Genomic DNA, 19,665 nt, shown 5'->3' on the forward strand with positions numbered 1-19,665 from the left:
CTATGGCCTTTGCCTTGAATGGTCCTCCTGGCAGTCCATGCGCCATCCAGTTACCCCTACTCATCCTGCCAGTTTCCATCAGGGAAGGCTTCGTTTCTCATTCAGGCCAGGAGAGGACCCCTGGTTACAGGGTTTCCGAGTACTCTGTACTTTATCTTCAGACCACTTACCATAGTTTATGTTTACTCACTAGTTTGTGTCATTATTTAGTGACTATTTTCTCCCCTAGACATAAGCTCCTTGAGCTCAGGAACTGTACGTGCTTTGCTCATTCCCATATCCTCAGCATCTCACACAGTGCCTGACTTATTGCAATAATTATCATAATAAGATAATGATAATAGTAATAGCTAACTATTGACTATTAAAACACTTTCTCTGAGCTCTCAAACTGATGACGTGGTGGAGCATTAGGCCAAGGCAGAGCCACAGGCAATTAAAATGATTGAATGATCTGAGAAAGGACCACTGTGACTATGGGGCAGATGGGCCAGTTGCCTGGCATCAAAATCCCATATCTAGGGGTGCCTGGGTATTCAGTCTGTTAAGCATCTGACTCTTGATTTCTGTTCAGGTCACAATCTCAGGATCAAGTCTTACGTTGGGCTCCACACTCAGCTTAAGATTCTCTTTCCCTCTCCCTCTACCCCTCCTCCTTCCCCTGCTCAGACATTCTCTCCATAAAAAAATAAAAAAGAAGAAAAATCCCATATCTAAAGTCTATACAAATATACGGGAGCTGTCATTTCATTTAAAAATTATAAGAATTGGACTTAATATTTTTTTTCCAGAGAGAAAGAAGGGGAAGCTAGATAAATGTCTGCTTAACTGACAACAAACTGTGTGTAGAACCTGACATGTGGAGCCATTGGAGAAATTCACAGATAGGGTTGGAGCCAATATTTTCTTCAAAAGAGAACATAGACTCTTATCGAGCTCTCCCAAATGTGCTTGGGAAAGACCCCCGAGTTCTATGCAAGGCAACTGAGAGAGATTACTTTAGTATGAGAAATTATTAAGGCAGATGCTACCTAACACTGTTTGTTCTTGGTCAGAGTCCTTTAAGGCCTCTGGGATATCTGATCTGAAGGAGAGCCATATCCTAACAAGCATGCCAAGATTTGATACCTGAAAAATGTATTCAGAAGGAGGCTAAATGGCTTGTCTCTTGGATAAGCTTGTTTATGATTATGCATTTTAATGCTACTGGTGGTGGAGGGGGAATGATTTCCTTCTGATGTATTCCATACAGAGTTGCCCCTTCTGTAGTTGCAATCAATTAGCAGGTCCACTTGTTTCTAGCAAGCACAGGATAATTATATACGTTTTGAAACATGGAATCTATTTATTCCACATTTTGCACCATCTCATCCAAATATTTATGGAGAGATGAGGAGGTACATATCTTGAGCTAGCCCCAAGGACAAGTGCAGATTAAAAGTATGGTCCTGTTCTCAAGGCACTTAAGATCAGCAGGCCTTTCATCCATTTGTATGACATTTATTGAGTACCAGATATGCATCTGAAAATACAAAGAAACAAAAGAGGCAGTGTGGTGTCATGGCTGGAGTCTTGACTTTGGAATTGTATCTATTACTGCCAGTCAGCCATGTGACCTCAGGGAATTTATCTGAACACCCAGAGCATCAGTTTTCCCATCTGTAAACTGAGGATCTTGTGCCTGGTCTGCAGGACTGTTGTACAGAATAGAAATAATATAGGTATTATTGTCTAGCACATAGGCAATACCCATTAAGTTGTTTGTCTTAACATATAATTGCTATCCTTGAAAAGCCACATCCTAATGGGGGATGGACCCTTATAAACAAAGAATTACAACATAACTTGGTATTGATTTTGATATTGTACAAAAATTATATTGTGCAAGGGAGCAGAGGCATAGAGAAGAGCAAGGAACAAATTCCTTCTGCCTGAGGAATCAGAGAAGGCTCTCCAAAGGAAGCTGGGTTCTTTGGAGGTGGGTCTGGAAGGATGAGTAAGCTTTTGTTGGGCCGGAAAGGGGGAAAGTTATTCAAGCACAGAAACATAAAACAGCTAGTGCTGCTTGTTCTGGGGAAGGTGAGAAGGTCAGTGCATTCAGACTGTAGGGTGTCTGTGATGGGAGGGGCACGCAGTGGGGGATGAGGCAGGAGAGCTAGATTGGGCCAGCTACAGGCTGTACACAGAGACAGAAAAGGCGAATCCTGGATAAAATGGGTCCCCTTCATTTCATTACAGAATGTTCTATTTTTAGTGACCAGATTCCATGATTTCCTCTTACAAAATGTTTTCTTTTGTTTCCCTGAGCAATCCCCCATTACCTGTTCTTTGAACACACAGTTCCTATGTTCTTAGAACCAGACAGTGGCCCAATGTTTCTGAGAATTCCTGGTTAGCTGCTTTGACAATTTGATATAATTCTCTGTTGCGTCTGTCCATTTTCCTGCCTTTCCAGCCTGCATTGTCCAGGCTCCTGTGCCTTCCATGTGGGCTGGGGCACCTCTCAATTGGTTCCTTTGTGCTGAGTAGAAAGGCAGGTGTGAGCTGTGATTGATGGCTGGTTTACATGGTGACAGGGGAAACCTGCTGGCTGTGCATTTTTTTTTTTTTTCCGCCGGAGGCCCAATCCATTCCTTCTACCAGGACTTCCTTGTTACAGCACTCCTTTGAGCTGTTTCCCTTGGAATTTTTTATTATTTTTCAACTGTCAAATAGGAACATATTGGAAAAAATATATTAATTTGATTCAGATCCCAAGGGGAGAAACAATGACTGAAGGCTTGAGTAAATTTTATTTCTTTCTGTATTAAGTTACACATTAAACTACGTATAGACTATTAGTTTTGAGGCAAGGTGGGTATCACGATGACCAGGGGAGCTGGGACATGGGGCCTGAGGGGGACATGGAAATTCAAGGCAACTCTGTGACTGTCTTAGCAACTGAAATGGAGAAAAGAGGAGACTGAGCAAATTTGCAAATGAAGATGACATAGTATACAAGTTCATGTGGACACCTGTGTTTGTAGTTGGCCTGCCTTCCCTGCTAGACATTAAACTTTCTGTCTAGGCCTCATCTGCCTCGTGCACTGCAGTATCCACAGGGATCACACGGTGCCTGGCACCTGGCACACGCTCGCTTGCTGAATGAACAGAAGAAAAGTGTCCACCAGACACCCCAAGTGCTCACAACAGTTAGGTCATGGGAAAGTCAGAAGAGAGGTCTGGTTTCACTCTTGCTCTGGGATGTGTACTGTCTCTGCTCCTCCTGGAGAAAGCATCTCCAAGTATAAAGGCAATGCATGGAAGGAAGCAGAGCTAAACACAAAGCATGACAGGCCCTCAGGACATTGTTTGAGTTCCTGGATTTAGTCACACATGAGCCCAGCTTTACCCTGGACTTCGCAATCCTAGGAGTCAATATATTTCCTGATTGGAATCCTAGTGTTGCCACTTAATGCTCTGTGACTTTGCACAAATTATGTAACCTTCCTGTATTTCAGTTTCCTCATCTCTATAATGGACAGAATGATAACACCTAGTTCATAGTGTTATCATGAGATTTAAATAAATTAATGAAAAAAATAAATTAATGTACACAGATATATAGACCATTGCCTGAGATACAGTTAAAGTGCTTGTTATGTGTAAACTATTAGTGTTGACATTATTATTATTTGACCTATTATTATTATTTGACCTATTATTATTATTTGACCTAATTTGTCCCAGGTTTTTGTAACTTGCCTTTGGAAGAGTCCTGAAGAGTACCAAGTCCAAATGCTGTCACCAGTTCACAAGGCTGATTTCCCGCCTCCTCCCCAATGGCTCCCTTACCCCCTGTGTACATTTGGCATGTTTGAATTAAACTTTCAAAGCTTCCCAAACATTTATGCTGCTTTGGGCCTATGTTTGCATGTGTATTATGTTCTCTCTGCTCAGAATGTTCTTCCCTATTCCCCTGGCAGAGTCAGATAAGAGGATTCTAAGTGGCAAGGAGCAGCTAATTCAAGACACATTTAGGATTCTGGGTCTCATTATGCCACTGATGATTGGTGATCTCTAGCTAAGACTCAACGATTTGATCCCTGCATTTTAAACACGATTCCCTCTTCCTTGATGCTCCAATATATTTTTCTGTGAAATGAATTCTGTAGATTCATTGATAAGAAAGTATTCCTTACTAGCTCACGTCCGAGACGAGACAACAAGGTGGCAGTTAACCCTCCTGACCTTTCACTGTCAGAACGGAGAAGACATTTAAATCACTGCGGGCACACTTGGAGGCATGCTCAGCCTTCTGACCAGCTGGGCGGTGACACTAAGAAATGGGATATTAAGAAGGATGAGCTTCCTTTCTTGGATTTTAAGAGGGGAGAAGCCAGATCTCTTCCTTGTCCGGCTCCCTGACTCCCACACATACCTTTCTGAAACTCAAGAATTTAAACCCTGACAGCAGTCAAATTAACTTAACTAGATCTTTTAACAGCAAGACTGTTTCTGCTTTCTGCTCTGTCTCTAAGGCCCCAGCTAGGTTTCTAGAACACTTGGGAATAGTAATAAAATCAAGATACTTCTTCTGTATTTCAATGGCAAGATGCTGTCTCTGGGTCTGTGCCCCTAAGGCTTTGTTTTACTGTTGGAGACAAAGTAAATAATTTAAAGCATCACCCCAAAAGCATTTTCCTCATTTAAACTTTATTCTATGTAAATTTACCTCAGGCCTAGAAAGGTTTCGCTGTGGCAGAGGAGACATGGCTGTGTTCTTGCCAGAGTCCAGCCTGGCCAAGTTCCCCAGACACTGGCTGGCTCCTGGGTGGGAGAGTTTGGATGAAAGACACTAATGCAAACATAGTCACTTTTCCTTTTGCCCAGACTCTACTATTCGGATGAAGACTATGACGGAGTCTAAATGTGAAAACGTTGTGTTCTAGCATCAGACACATTCCCGGGTGTGTGCATATGGCCTAAATTAGACCACCTAAGTAGGCGGTGTGCAAAACCTAGAAATTACAAGAAAAGAGCTGGATAATGAGAGACAGCAGCTCATGAAGCAGCCCACCGGCAGAGAGCACAGCATCCCCAGGAGTGCGTACTGGGGGAGAGGTGCGAGGAGAAGTGCACCCCTGATCCCTTCCCCTTCTCTCCCCTCCAGTCCAGTCTTCCCAACTGCCTTATAGAAACAATAGTACCTGGCTCACAGCCCAAGGCCCCAGCAGCCTACAAGGCCAGATTCTCTTTGAAAACATTGCGTTTTTTATTAATATGCTTAAATAAAGAAGTACTACAGGACCCTTCTCCCCAATAAAACAAGACAAAAATACCTAATGGATGTTAACAGTTTCTGTTCCCAATGCTGTCTTCGTTTCCCACCCTGAAAAGTTAACCTCCCACACTTGTTTTTTCTTAAAGGACTTCTCTCTTTCTCTCTTTTTTAAGAGCAGTTCTAAGTTCACAGCAAAATTAAGAGGAAAGTACAGAGATTTCCCAGATGCCCTGCCCCCACACGGGCATAACCTCCCCACGACCAACATCCCCCATTGGAGTGGTACCTTTGTGAGCATTGATAAACCCGCATTGACATATTGTCACCCAAAGTCTGGAGATTATATTGAGGTTCATTCTGGGTATCGTACATTCTGTGGGACAATTGTAGAATGACACGTTTCCGTCTGTATAGTATCCTAGAGAGTAGTTTCAATGCCTTAAAAATCCTCTGTGCTCTGTCCACTCATCCACATCCCCCTCAACCCTATAAACCACTAATTCTTTTTTTACTATCTTCACCTTCCACGTCTTTCTGTTGATACAAACATGCATACGCATATGTGACGAGGGAGACATTTGGTGTTGTTTTTATAAAAGTGGAACCATACTACCCTTATTACTCTATTGTTTACTTTTCTTACTTAATAAGACAAAATAGACTTCTCTCCAGGTTAATAGATATGGACCATTCCATTTCTCAATAGCTGCATGATATTTCATATTTTTTAAAAGATTTTATTCATGACAGAGTCTCTAGTCTGAGCCAATACCATTATATTTTTAATATAACAGCTTCGTAAAATATCTGATATCTGGTAAGGTGAGTTTAACTTCCTGATTTTTTTTCATATATATGAAATCTACATATATTTTTTGCTGCCTCAGACATTTATTCTCCCATTAGAAATTTAAGCTTTATTTTATGCAGTTGCCAAAAATTAAATTCTGACTGGATTTGCATTACTTTTGGAATGATGGCTATGGTAAAGATAAATATGTATTTGCATTGAGAACATGGTATATCTTTTCATTTGTTTAGCAGACTCCAATAAGATTTCACAGTATTCTTTAGTATTGGTCCTGTATCTTTATTATTAAGCTGATTTGTGGATTATTTGGCTTTTATTAATATTGTGAATGAGTTAGTTTCAAGTTGACTTCAAATGCCTAAATTATAATGGCTGACCTCTCACCCACATGACACCAGAACTCCAAACCTTCTCCAGGCTTCCTCGCAGACACTCATGTGGGCTCTCTGCCTGGTCTGTCCTTTCAGTTGCCAGAAGGCATCTGCCTTTCTTCCTCAAAGCTCCATCTCTCCTTTTTTTTCTCCAGCAGGTGGGAAGCCTCCCTGTTGCCAAGACAAAGGTACCATCATAAGTACGATGTTGCCTTTACCAGACAAGGCTCTCCAGGGGCCTCCAAAGCTCTCCATTTTCAGGGGACCCATGTGGTACTGGGTTCCACGAGGAGTAGGGCAAATGGTCTTTCCCCTAATTCCATGCCACATCTCATCACCTGGTCCCAGAGGACTCTGCTTGATCCCAGAGTCTCCCACAGCCACACCTGACAGGTCCATCAGCTTCTGATCCTCAGCCCTCCCTCCTAGCCTCCCAGAACCTGCTGGCTGGTTGGGATGCAGTGTCTGAAGAGCTTTGTCTCCTCTCAGCTAAAACTCTGCTCTTCCTGAAATTCAAGTAGCAGAGTTTCTCCAAGCTGTATCTTCCTGTCCCACATCAGTGTTGTTAACTCTTGGGATCCTCAGTAACTCTAAACAGTTCCATTTCAACAGAAAGTCATTTTGCTTCTTCCTAAAACACTAACAGCCTCTCTGAGTGGGTTTCCCCAGATCAGAGGAAGAATTGCCCCCACAGAGGCTTAATGTCCACGTATCACAACAGCAAAAACAGAATATTTAAAAGCACAGTTTTTTTGTTTTTTTCCTGGTTCTATGGTCCTCAGCAAAATTCTGGAATTCATAGAGCCACATTTAATCTGACAGCTCTTATTCATGGCACTGTAAGCTTCCCCTCCCCCAGCAACCCCTGCCAGGAGGAAGTTTGTCCCCAGCCTGCAGCCTACGGGGACAGCCTGGTGGCAGAGGGCAGTCTACTTCTTTTCCATGCCTGACCACCGAGCCTTTCCCAGTTTTACATAATAGTACAACTTATTGAGGATCTCATGTACATTATGAATCAGTCCTCATAATGATCCTATGTGATAGAATTTATTTTCCTTCATTCTTTTGATAGAGAAACTGAGGCTGAGAAGGGGTCAATGGATTGAGCAGTGAGTAGTGACAATGACAGAATTTGAACCCATTTAAGTCCAAGACTTAAATGTCACAACATAATTTCTAGGGGGAAAATCCTACCAAAAACCTTAGTGAATCTGAGTGCCCAGTCTATGCATTTCCCCTGGAGTCCTGATCTGAGGCCTTGAACAATCCCTTGTGGTATAAAGTATGTTTTCTTTCATTTCCCCTTTTTGTCAGACTGACTCTTTGTTACATGGTATTATTCCCAGTCCCTGATTATCTCTAGTTGACAGCTGAATCCATGCAAGCTCAGAGAGCTTGCAAAAGGAAGGGAGCAGGATTATAATATTTACGTTAAGATTGAAGGTACAGAATTCATATGCAACATCAACCATCACATGAAATTATGTTCAATCACTTTATTGGTTTTAGTTTGTAGTTTGACTCACAATGTGTAAATTTGTCTGTATTTAATTTCTTTGGCTTGGATTTCATTTATAAATCTATTTTGTTTCTAATTTTCTAAGCTTCAGGAATTTGTACCCAACACTTTTTTGTTTATATTAAGCAACACTATCATAAAACCAGTTTACATTAGTACTGCAAGCTCCATGAAAATGTTCCCCTTCATAAAGCATTACTTAATGAAATACTGGTACACAGCTTCTCATTATATCCTCCCCACAACCCTGTGAGATGGGTATTCTCACGCTAGGGTATAGACCAAGCAACAGGGGCTTGACCAAATACACGTACCGCCCATGTGAGCCCATCTAGGAAGTGATAGGGCCAGATGCAAACCAGGGTTTCAGTCAAAGTCTAGGGCTGTTTCCTGGAAACTTCTCCTTCTTAGCAACAGGATTTTATTTCACATGTTCAGCAGAAGTGTTATTTGTTAGATGCTAGATGTCTCATTTAGGACAATGGTACTCAGCCTTAAGAATTTAGTAAATAATGCCTCCTCTGAGAAACCTGTTTTGATAAGCCTGGCAAAGCAGTGAGCATCCAAATTAGATTTACAGTAAAGGTTTCAAACATTAAGAAAAAAATTACTTAAATCCTATTGTGCCCCATGTGCTTTTCTGATGAAACACAGACCTCAGGGTGGAGAGTGGGGGGCAGGGAGCAGAAGGCAGATGGAGTTGGGGAGGGGACAGGGAGAAGAGGAAGGGGAGGTTTAGGGTTGGAACCCAAGTATTCTCATCAGGGGAGAAACAAAAGAAGGAGCTGGACTAGGGTAAGTGAGTAGGTTAAGTGTGCAATAATCCTGGAAGTATGAGAGCCACTTTCATTATTTAAAATAGTTTAACATAAGGAAAGAAATACAGGATAATTTAAACATTAGGCTTCTTTGTTTGGGTTGCAATTATACTAACTCAGTGAGGGTATCACTGATTTGCTCATGCTGAGTCAAAATCCAGATGATAAATTATAAATGATTTGGGTTGGTAAAGTTCAGAAAAGAAATGAACTACTTACTAAATTTCATATGTTAAATAAATAAAATCTTCAAAAACCTTTGTTCAACCAGTCATTGTAAGTTGACTATATGGCAGGCAGTGGACATACAGAGGTGAATAATGAGCTGTCTCTGTCCTCAAGGGTGTGTGTGTGTGTGTGTGTGTGTGTGTATGTGTGTGTGTGTTTGTGTGTGTATGGGGATGGGGGTTAATGACATGTGCACCAGCATTTATAATTCAATGTGAAAACACAACAATGGAATAATGCAGAGGGGATTAGTGGGCCAGGAGGACCCAGGGAGAAAGAATCCTAACTTGGCCTTAAGGTTGGGGTGAAGTCTTTGGGTCAGAGAAGGCTTTCTGTGGCAGTTAGGAAATGAGCTGAATCTTACAGGATGAGTCAGAGAGGAAGGGAGTGAATTCTGGCCAGAAGAAATTGGGCCAGCAAACTCTGGAGGTGAGAAACCTTGCAGAGTCTTATAAGCAATTTGGTGTTGCCGATGCATAAATTGTAAAGCTTGAGGAGATTCGGGTAGTCAGTAAGGGCCAGATACTGGATTTTAATTATATGGGGTGACCATAATATTATCATCCAAACTGGGACAACTTTGAGATAGAAAGGAGGACACTTTTAATAATCAGACTAGACCAACACACACAAACAGATAAAGTTGGATATCCTGTTAACAGGCGGTGTCTCACAGCTCAAACTTTCTCATTGAGTGATGGGGGATCATTGACGGTTTTTCGTCAAAGAAGTGATGAGATGGGGGATCCCTGGGTGGCGCAGCGGTTTGGCGCCTGCCTTTGGCCCAGGGCGCGATCCTGGAGACCTGGGATCGAATCCCACGTGGGGCTCCCAGTGCATGGAGCCTGCTTCTCCCTCTGCCTATTTCTCTGCCTCTCTCTCTCTCTCTCTCTCTCTGTGTGACTATCATAAATAAATAAAAATTAAAAAAAAGAAAACAGGAGAATATTAAAAAAAAAGAAGTGATGAGATTTGACTTTTAAATAGATCTTTATGTCTAATGAATTCACAAAAGGAGAAGATTCAGAGAAGGCTCTATCTTCCAAATGTATTTGTTCAAGAAATCTTACTTGAGAGCTGCCATGTGTTGGCACTATACCAGGGCTAGGCACGCGATATGAACAAAACCATAATTGATTCCTGCCTTTAAGAAGTTTGTAGTTTAGTGAGGAAGACTGTCAATAATCAAATACCACATAGGTAATTGTAAAACTACAAATGTGACAATGCTATGATGGGGGTACCTGATGCTATAAGAACATTTCATAGGGAATGGAGAAGTCAGAAGTGAGAGGTAGAGGGGCACCTGGGTGGCTCAGTCGGTTAAGTGTCTGCCTTTGGCTCAGGTCATGATTTCAGGGTCTGGGATCAAGTCCTACATCGGACTCCTTGCTCAGTGGGGAGTCTGCTTCTCCCTTTTCCTCTGCCCCTCCTCCCGCTCATGTTCTCTCTCAAATAAATAAATAAAATCTTTAAAAAAAATCAATGAGTAGTAGAATCTGATTAGAGACAAGAGGAAGGAATATTCTGGAAAGAAATAAGAAGGTATACAAAGATCTTCTGGTGAAAGGTGTAGAATGCCTGACAATAAAGAAAAGAATAGAATACAAATGCATGTAATTGATGTATGGCAAAAAGTGTGTTGTGTGATAGCAGAACAGTGTGTGCTAATGTGGTACTATTTCCCCAGCCAAATGGTAAATATAATATGGATTGAGCCTCAGCTCTGAGCAACACTGACCTAGCATGTTCTTCACTGTGAGTGACTAAATTGACAATTGCTCTGCCTCTATGAGGAATTAGAAGGCACCGTGTAGCAATGTCTATTCTCTTCTACCTTTATCTTGTGTATATCCTTCATGTTGCCATTTGTTCAACCAGGAGTAAACCGATATTAAACCAGCCAGAAGAATCAGGACTGATTCATCATTTTTTTCAGTCTTTGGACTCAGATCTGCTTTTATTGACTGGCCTGGCATAGGAGGAAGCACAGCCATTTGGAGGAACTAGAGGGCAGTGTGGCTATAATGGGGAAAGAATAGGGTATGTAGGGCAGTGCTAGTTAGTTATGATCTTAGGTATTACACTTCCTTTGGCTTGGTCTTGATTACTTATGTATACAAAGGGATAGGATTCTGTGTCTACTTTAGGGATTATTAATTTGAAGATCAAATAAATAATATCTGGTTATAGGATTGGGAATATTTGTTGGGACCAGGTACCTTCTGGAATATGCCTGACTTAACCTATTGTCAAGAATTCTTAGAAAGGAGAGTTTTATTGAACGGTTAACTCAGTGTAATGATCAGTTTTTATTCTTAGCCCAGATTTCTCCCAATTTGAGTAATATACTAGTTATCAATTGCTGAATAACAAATTGTCCCCCAAATTAGCAGCTTAAAAGAACAAACATATTGCCCAACAATTTCTGTGGGTCAGGCATCCAGTTGTGGTTTAACTGGGTACCTCTGGCTCAAGGTCTGTCATGGGTCTGTAGTTAAACTGTTGTCTGAGACTATGAGCTCAGTGGGGGAAGCATCTGCTTCCAAGCTTATTCATCTGGTTGTTGGAATGCCTCAGAAGATCTATTTCCAAGTTCACTCACATAGGCTCCTCCAAAAGGCTGCCTCACAATATGGCAGCTGGCTTCCCCCAGAGTGAGCAAAAAGGAAGTGAGAGGGAGAGTGGGAAGTACCCAAGACAGAAACCACAGTATTTGTGTAAACTAATCTTGGAGGTGACATCTCATTACTCCTGTCTTATTCTAGTCACTAAAGGCAAATCAATAAATCCAAGGAGAGGAGCTCGTAAAAGGACCTGAATACCAGAAGGTAGGGATCACTGGGGACCATCTTAGAAGCCACCTACTACTCCAGTGACTTGATTTATTAAAGGAAAAGGACTCATGGACAGATCTGGCTGGGAAGCAGTGCTGTTGTTTCCCTTTCATCAATGGAAACTCTTTAGGAGCCATCAAAATCATAGCAAATTATATAAATTTTGGAAATCTCAGGTGAGTTGTGTAAATTTTGGCTCATTGATATTTTGTCCAGTTTATCTTGGGCTGAGCTCTCCAGAGATTGGACAGCTTGAATTTCCCTAACAAAATTTAGGGGCCTACAGGCCAAGATTTGCAGTGTTATTTCATGATATCACAAGTGTAGGTCAAAAGGCTTCCCTCCTAATTGGTGAATCCTTGTGTTGACAACGGGCTGAAACAGGGACAAAAGAGTCTTTTGCTTTCTTCCTTAAAAAAAACTACACTGTGACCCATCTTTGGCTCCCCCCCCGCCCGCCCTTCTTACAATGCAATATAGCAAGTGGTTCTAAGTATTTGGATTCTAGAGAGTACCAGCCCCAAGGAGAGTCCCAGTCCTGCCTCTTCCTAGCTGTGCAATCTTAGCTCAAGCTTTCTGTGGCAGTTTCCTTATTTATACAAGGAGAACACCACCAGTGTTTACCACACAGGGTTGTTATGAGGACTAAGTCAATGCACGGAAAGTACTTGGAGTACCTGGTGCAGGAGAGGCATTCAAAGAATGTTCAGTATTATTATTATTATTCTAGCTCTTGTCCCCAAAGCGCTGGCTCTGTCTGAGATGCCATAGGCACTGGAAGCAAAGCTCTGACAGAACAGAACAGAAGCCATGTTTCTCCTTTCCTCTTTGTATACTTCCCCAACTTCTCCCTCTCTTCCCCTCCTCCTCCCCCTCCTCCTTCTTTCTCTTCTTCTTTCCTTTTTTGAACTGTAGTTCTCTTTGGGTATATGACACAATTAGAATTTGAATAATTATCCGTGGTGAATGCACAAAAGGATACACAAGCATTTATATGTGAGAGAACCTATATGGGAAGAGGTAAGTTGTCATCTTCTCTTCTCATCTCTACCTGATAAAATGCTCTCTCTCTCTCTTTTTAAAATTTATTTATTCATGACAGACACACAGAGATAGGCAGAGACATAGGCAGAGGGAAAAGCAGGCTCCCTGTAGGAGCCTGATATGGGACTTGATTCCAGGACCCCAGGATCACGGCCTGAGCCAAAAGCAGATGCTCAACCACTGAGCCACCCAGGTGCCCCTAAAATGCTCTCTTTTTAAAGACCCATTTGTTGAACCCATTTTAAATAACACCATTTCTTAAAAAAAAAAAAAAAAAAAAGTTTTCCTAAGTCCCTAGCACATGTGATCACTAACCTCTCACTTTCTATCAACAACCTAATTGTATTTCCCTTGTGGAATTTTGTGGAATTTGACATAATGTATTTAAGTCGTAGAGCCGGTGGAAAGCAGTTCGTGTTTTCAGGATAGCCAAAGACCCCTTACTCTCAATGTTCCAAATGCTATTTAGAAAAAGAAGTACTCATGGTAAAACTTGCTTTCCTAATAAATTGATGACTCATCAGCCACCTTGATGAGCCAAATGGAAAATCCCCTAAATGTTATTACTCCACTGAGAAATGTGATCCCTTCTGGGGCCATGTGGTGTCACCTCAAATTGAGGCCAGGACACATTTCCTACTCAAAACTCAGCCTCCTGAAATTCTTGAACATGTCTATTTCCAAAATTAGAGAGAACACCTAGCAGAACAGCTTGGCAATTTATAAAGAAAGGGATGAATACTTCCCAAGGAGGAATTTCTAGGACACCAAGCAACAGAACAGGAGAAAATAGGACACACAGAACAGTCCAATCAAAAAAATTCAGTTCCCTCTAGCCTGAAGGCACCTTGTGTAGAAATGTTATTTATAAGAACACGTAAAACAATCAGTAAATAAAATCAGTGACTTTAACATATGGAAGAAAGAGACTCTGATCCTCACCATAAGGAGTTTGCAAATATGATTAATTTATCATGATTTTTAAAAAGTAGGCTCCACATCCAGTGTGGAGCCCAATGTGGGGCTTAAACTAATGATCCGGAGACCAAGACCTGAGCTGAGATCATGAGTCAGATGCCTAACCGACTGAGCCACCCAGGCACCATGGTGATTTTTATAGCATAAAATTTAATGTTCCTTCCTCATCAGGTTTCTGCCAAACTCCACGGTAGTGGCTGCTGTGATGTGCAGCTCAGATTGCAATTCAGCCTCCCTCTCTACCTGTTCCTGTGGCACTCCTGCCCTCAGGGGTGTTATGGAAGCTCCTGTGTTCAGTGGTATTATTATAGATCTCTGTCTCATGATCTCTTTCCCAAAGAACACAGCCAACACCCCCTTCATTCCATCCTATTTAATAGTTAATGAATGGGGAAATTTACAATGTGTCCGGAACCTGTGCTTAAAACATTCATTCATTATTTCATTTAATACTCACATCGACCCTATGAAGTAGTATTTTTATACCCATTTTACAGCTGAGGACATTGAAGATCAGAGAAGTTTAATAAATTGCCCAAGGTGGCTTGGCCATGACACCATAGAATCAGTCAAAGGAGGTCACATCTTCAAAGTCCTTCCCCGGTGTTTGACATGGAGTGTTTGGTAAATAGTAACAATCATTATTATTATCAGGCAATCCTTACCAGAGACCTTAGCAAGCTGGACGATTTACCAAGACTGAGAACACTTAACCACACTTCAACAGAGCAGGCCACATAACTAAACCCTAGAGGATATCCTAAAATATTATGAGAAATGAGGAGGCAATGTCCAAGTACAGTGATTGCATTATGAGTAATAACAGAGCCAGCTGTTTATCTTGTCACAGAGGCATGCAGGTTGCTTAGGGAATAAACAGGTTGCTGCTGGAAATGTAATATCTTGAAAAGCAGCTAGACTTTAAAATACAACCTGATTCAATTGAGTGGCATTCTCCCCAGCCCCTAGCACAGCATTTTCCATTGGGTATGTGCTTCAGTCAATATTTATTAACTGCTTGCATCTGGTTGCTGGCAAAATTCAACTTACTCAGTTCAGAAGCAAATAATGAATATTTCTGTTAATTATAATAATGAATATTTTCTAAGCACCAATATAATGCACAGTGCTTCCTTTATTTCATGCAAAATTGGGGGTTATGCTACATTCAGAGCTCAATTTGAGCTCTTACCGAATTTTAGCAAAATAAATCAAACTGATGCTGCCAATGTGAGAAAGATGTATTTTATACCTGATTTAGGGAAGTGACCAAGGGATTCTCTGTGGCTAGGAGTCCACGCTTTCATGGGTTTGATGAGTTTGGCCATCCGTACACACTTGAAATGACTGCCAGGCCCCGAGTGGAGGTCCAGAGCTAGGCTTCCTAACACGTTTCCCCACATGATTAAGTTAATCTCGAATAACTTTCACTACTTCTATTGATGTTTTCTGGTTGGAGTTAGTCAATGCAAATCAAGCACCTTTTTGGGTTTCTACCTGTGCTAGTGAAGTCCTATTGTGAAGGAGAAAATCAAGAAGAAGCCATGACCCGAGTGTTCTAAGAGCTTAGTAGGTAATTTATCAGGAGAACGATAAGAAAATACATATGGGTATGGATCATGCATAGATTTTGTGATATAGATTGTGGGGGCTTATTGTAGTTTAGAGATGAGAGAGAGCAATTTGGGATAGAGGCATCTGGAGGAGAAGGCTTTGTGATGCCTTTACCAACCAAAGGCTTAATTTATTTATTTAACAAAGCTCTATTAAACTTTTGTTTTCCAGGATCTGTGCTAATTAATGGGATTCAGAGTCATCGTGGTCTCTGCTTTCCAGTGGCTCACAGGTTAGGGTGGAAAGATAGGTTAAGAGGAAATTACAACTACAAGTACGGCTTTCTCAGTTTTAGCACTGTTGACATCTTGAGCTGGATACTTTTTTTGCTGGGGTGGGGGAGATCTTGTGAATTGCAGGACATTTAGCAGTATGCTTGATTGCCACCCACTAGATGCCAGCGGCATCTTCCCCCACCCTTGCGTTTTGACAACCAGAAATTTTTCGAGATAATTGTCTGGAGGGAAAAACTGGCCCCAGTTGAGAACCACTAGAGAAAGACACAAGGAGATGGGAGGGAGAGAGAACACAATGGAACTTGTGGACCATGCTTAAGAGTTTCAGTCTCTATGTAGTTATCTGATCATTTATTTATTCAATGAACATGGAGTGCTAAATATGTGTCAGCCACTGTTCTAGGTGTCCTGGATGCGATAATGGACAAAACAAAATATCTGGCCTTGCACTGCTTACATTCTGGTAAGAAGGGATAAACACTAAACTCAATAAATGAGTTGATAGTAAGTTTGAAGGTGATAAGGCTATGGGAAAAAAATAGAAGAAAAATGGGTATAGGGAGTTTAGTATGAGACATCGATTTTTAAATAGGATAATTACTGTTGAGACTGACACTATTTTTTCACTAAAGGGAATTTCTAGCATATGTGGTCTACAGGTGGGCATATTACAGACTCACACACTATTAGAAAATCCAGCCTTTTGTGTTTAATCTGGATTGGGCTATTCAATTCCTCTCTACCCTATGAGATGAGATCATATGTTTCCCATATTTTATGATTCACAAGAGAGCAAATTTTGAATGGCTCATTCATTCATTCATGCATTTATTCATTAGTTCAACACTTATGGAAAAGCCAGCAGGCCTGGTGCCAAACACTGAGGATAGATAAAAAAGATATCACACAAGTTCTGCTTCTGAGATTTTCTCAGGGATGCTCTCGTGTAAACTCTAATTACAATAATGTATGATAAAGAATATAATAGCTATGTGTATAAATGTTCAGGGAGCCCGGAAGAGGAGTGACCAATATGGGGAGGTGTAGAAAGCTGCACAGAAGAGCTGGCATTTGAGATGGGTCTGGAAAGATGAAGAAGAGCTTGCCAGGAAGAGAACTATGAGGAAAGGACTTCAGGCCAAGGTATGAAGACATGAAAATGATATTCTTAGGTATAAAAAAGCCCAAATCAGCTTAAAATTGATCTTTCTTTAGTCTCTGGATATCTGAGCTGTTTCCTTTATTCTTCTTGGTTCCCAGACCGAATTTCTTGGGTCCAGTTCTACAAGTTTCCTACCTGTAAATGATGTGTCGGATGAGATGGTTTCTACAGCTCCTTCCATCTGGAATATCTTTTCATCCTATAATTCTGTGATTTTATTCCAGGTCCCATTCCTCCAGAGAATGAATTCTTTCTGCTTCCAATTCATCATTTCTTCTCTTTTCCTTTCTTTTTCTCTAAGATTCTGTTGTTTACATGTCATTTCCACATCTAAACAGGATCAACCTGTTTACTGCCTCTTGTTTTCTTCTTACTGCGCCAATATCAAAAGATTACTTGCCCAATGCAAATGGACATTTTTAGAGCACTGATGTTGAGATAAATCTTTGTAAAGGTCAAGAGGGGACAACAGCAAATACATTTCTGCCAGGGATTTTTGGCAGAGTCAAGGAATCAATTAATTTGATATTTGTATATTTGTTTAGTTTTCCCATGAGCCAGCAGTATGCTACTCACAGCTGGGTTTATAGGGAAGGTAAGAAACAACACCTTCCATGAAGCTCTTACAGTTTGGTTGGGGAAGAGGGTAAGTATATGATCAATATCACACAAAAAGGATTCATCAGAATTTATTTAATGTTAAGAACAACTTGAATAGTAGAAAAATGCACATTTCTGTGCATAAAGTAAATGATTTGAAGTGTGACATAAAGGCATGTTAACTTTTTCTTTTTTTTTTTTTTGCTTGGATGACTGGCAACTATGGATACTTTGATGGGTGAAAGATAAGGTACAGTTCTCTCAAAGACTTTTCTGCTCAAAGTAAAGAAAGAGAAATAGGAAAAAAAAAAAAAAAGCCACGAGGAGTAGCAACCATTTGTACCTTTAGAGAAAGGTCCTGGGAAGGAGATGAGCATCTGGATAAGAGTGTCAATAGCCTGTTACATGCATATCACGTTGAGATTTAATCACATGTTTTAACACGGGTTGTTTCATTTGTTCTATACCTTAGTCAGTGATGTCATCACCTCTAGACCATAGTCTGCTGAATAGTGTTGATCAATATCTCTTGAACTGTTTCCTCCTTTCCATTTCCATTTCCATTTCCCTGTCTGAGTTTAGATGTTCTCTCTCCTCTGGATTTTTGCAAAAATCAGGCTGTTCTGCCTGTCTCTGCTCTATCACCCATTCTGCTCCAGAGAGAACATCCTTGAGTGCTTTAACTGACACTACATCTCCTCTGCTCAGAAATATTTATGGCCTCCTCATACCTACAGATGGAACATTTATATTCCTTAGCCTAGCAACCAAGTCTCTATAGTTTGGCTTTTACCTTCTCATTTTTTGCTAAACTCCCTCATTTGCCTTGTGTTTAAACCATATGATTGATGCAGTTTCCAGAACATGATTTCCTCCTTGTACCTCTAGATCTTTGTTAACTCAGTTTCTTTATTGGACCACCCTACTCACCAAGGTCTTACTGTACTAATTATAAGGATCTAGGAGCAAGAGAGCTTCTAGGCGGAGAGCAACTGGAACCAGAAGGTGGAAAGCCAAGGGGTTCCCTGAGTCCCTGTGAACCTCTCAAATTAGGCTATTAGGTACAAAGCCCAGTCTTTTAACAAACGTACTCTAATATATTTATAAGCATATGAGAAATTCACTTGACTTGATGGGGCTCTGTCTTTGGCATAAAGAGTGATATAAAAACACTTCCTATTACATGCATTATGAGCTAAAGGGTCAGCGTAGCATTCAGGAACATGCCTCTACCCAATCCAATCCAAAGCCACACTTTACCCCTTGTGTAAGATGAGGGACTGTAGTCCCTAGCAGTAATTAACTCAAGCCCAGATCTGTCATGAAACTACGAATCTTGGATGATTGGATGTTGATAAATAACTCAGCTGGTTTTTAAACGCCTTGGGTAGCCTTTAAAGAGAGGGAAACGTATAGTTCTTGAAGCATTCACTCATTCATTCAATCAGTGTTTATTGATCACCTGTATGCCAGGTTTTTCATATAAGATGCACTAGCTATCCTCCAAGAATAGATTTACTGTGAACTTAAGGAATAGTTGACCTCAATACAGAGTCATCCCATCTGGCCAGTGGTTCTGATACTGCTTTGGAGAAGAACCATGAATTGCTCCTCCCTTTCCAATCTTCTTTTTTCACAATCTCTGCACATTTTATCCCTTATGTTGTAATTGGATGACATGGGTTTCATATGTATTCCTCCTTTTCCCCATTACATAATCAGCCCTTTCTCCTCCAGCAAACCAGGGTCAATTAACCCTGCTAATCTGGAGACTTGTCTCCTGTTGGTACACGGACACAAGCAGTCCAGAAGAACTCTGGAAGTATACCTCCTTTGGGGACCAAGGCTTCTGATTCTGCAGAACCTAAAGGTGTGGGAATGGGAAGAACAAAATCCCCAAGTGGATTATTGGAAGCAATGTTAAGTAGGTCACTCTTATTTTCATCCCTTGGTTCCTAGGCCTGTGATCAGGATCACAGCATCACATAGAGTTCCTGATTCAATCCCTGAAGGATAACATCCCACTCCTCCTGCCACTTGGGTTCTTCCCAGGTCTTCCTTGAAGCAGATGCCACACCAGGATTAAACATTAGGAGAAGAAGGAGGAAAGAAGGTCTTAGCTGTAGGGCATTCCTAAGGAGATTTTGGCAAGGTCAACTGGAGGTTCTGCATCTCAGAAATGCG

At 41.1% G+C, this 19,665-nt stretch overlaps 1 protein-coding gene and 1 long non-coding RNA gene across 48 annotated transcripts in view; one reads left to right on the forward strand and one right to left on the reverse strand.

Annotated features, from left to right (window-relative positions):
- LOC140615193 (uncharacterized) overlaps positions 1-19,665 on the forward strand; it is a 143,588-nt gene that overhangs the window by 60,161 nt on the left and 63,762 nt on the right. For 29 of the 46 annotated variants that reach the window (XR_012015971.1, XR_012015970.1, XR_012015973.1 and 26 more), the window contains one exon: positions 3,730-3,886. The exons of 2 other annotated variants lie outside the window; for them this stretch is intronic. The gene's annotated coding sequence lies outside the window, so the exon portion shown is untranslated. Of the gene's footprint in view, positions 1-3,729; positions 3,887-4,872; positions 5,288-11,778; positions 11,842-15,654; positions 15,716-16,727; positions 16,863-19,665 lie in introns of those variants that run through there. 15 more of the 46 variants (XR_012015975.1, XR_012015974.1, XR_012015946.1 and 12 more) reach the window with 4 other exon arrangements.
- Positions 1,502-14,635, reverse strand: LOC140615195 (uncharacterized). 2 transcript variants are annotated; one of them, XR_012015977.1, is made up of 5 exons: positions 14,535-14,635; positions 5,550-6,616; positions 4,715-4,809; positions 2,322-2,704; positions 1,502-1,694 (listed from the first exon to the last, which is right to left on the reverse strand). It is a non-coding gene; the product is annotated as an uncharacterized lncRNA (long non-coding RNA). The 2 variants fall into 2 exon arrangements; XR_012015978.1 differs by lacking the exon at positions 1,502-1,694 and having other exon boundaries at positions 2,585-2,704; positions 5,550-5,636; positions 6,452-6,616.

Source organism: Canis lupus, chromosome 23 (assembly GCF_048164855.1).
Source record: "Canis lupus baileyi chromosome 23, mCanLup2.hap1, whole genome shotgun sequence".
In the NCBI taxonomy this organism is placed as follows: Eukaryota; Metazoa; Chordata; class Mammalia; order Carnivora; family Canidae; genus Canis; species Canis lupus.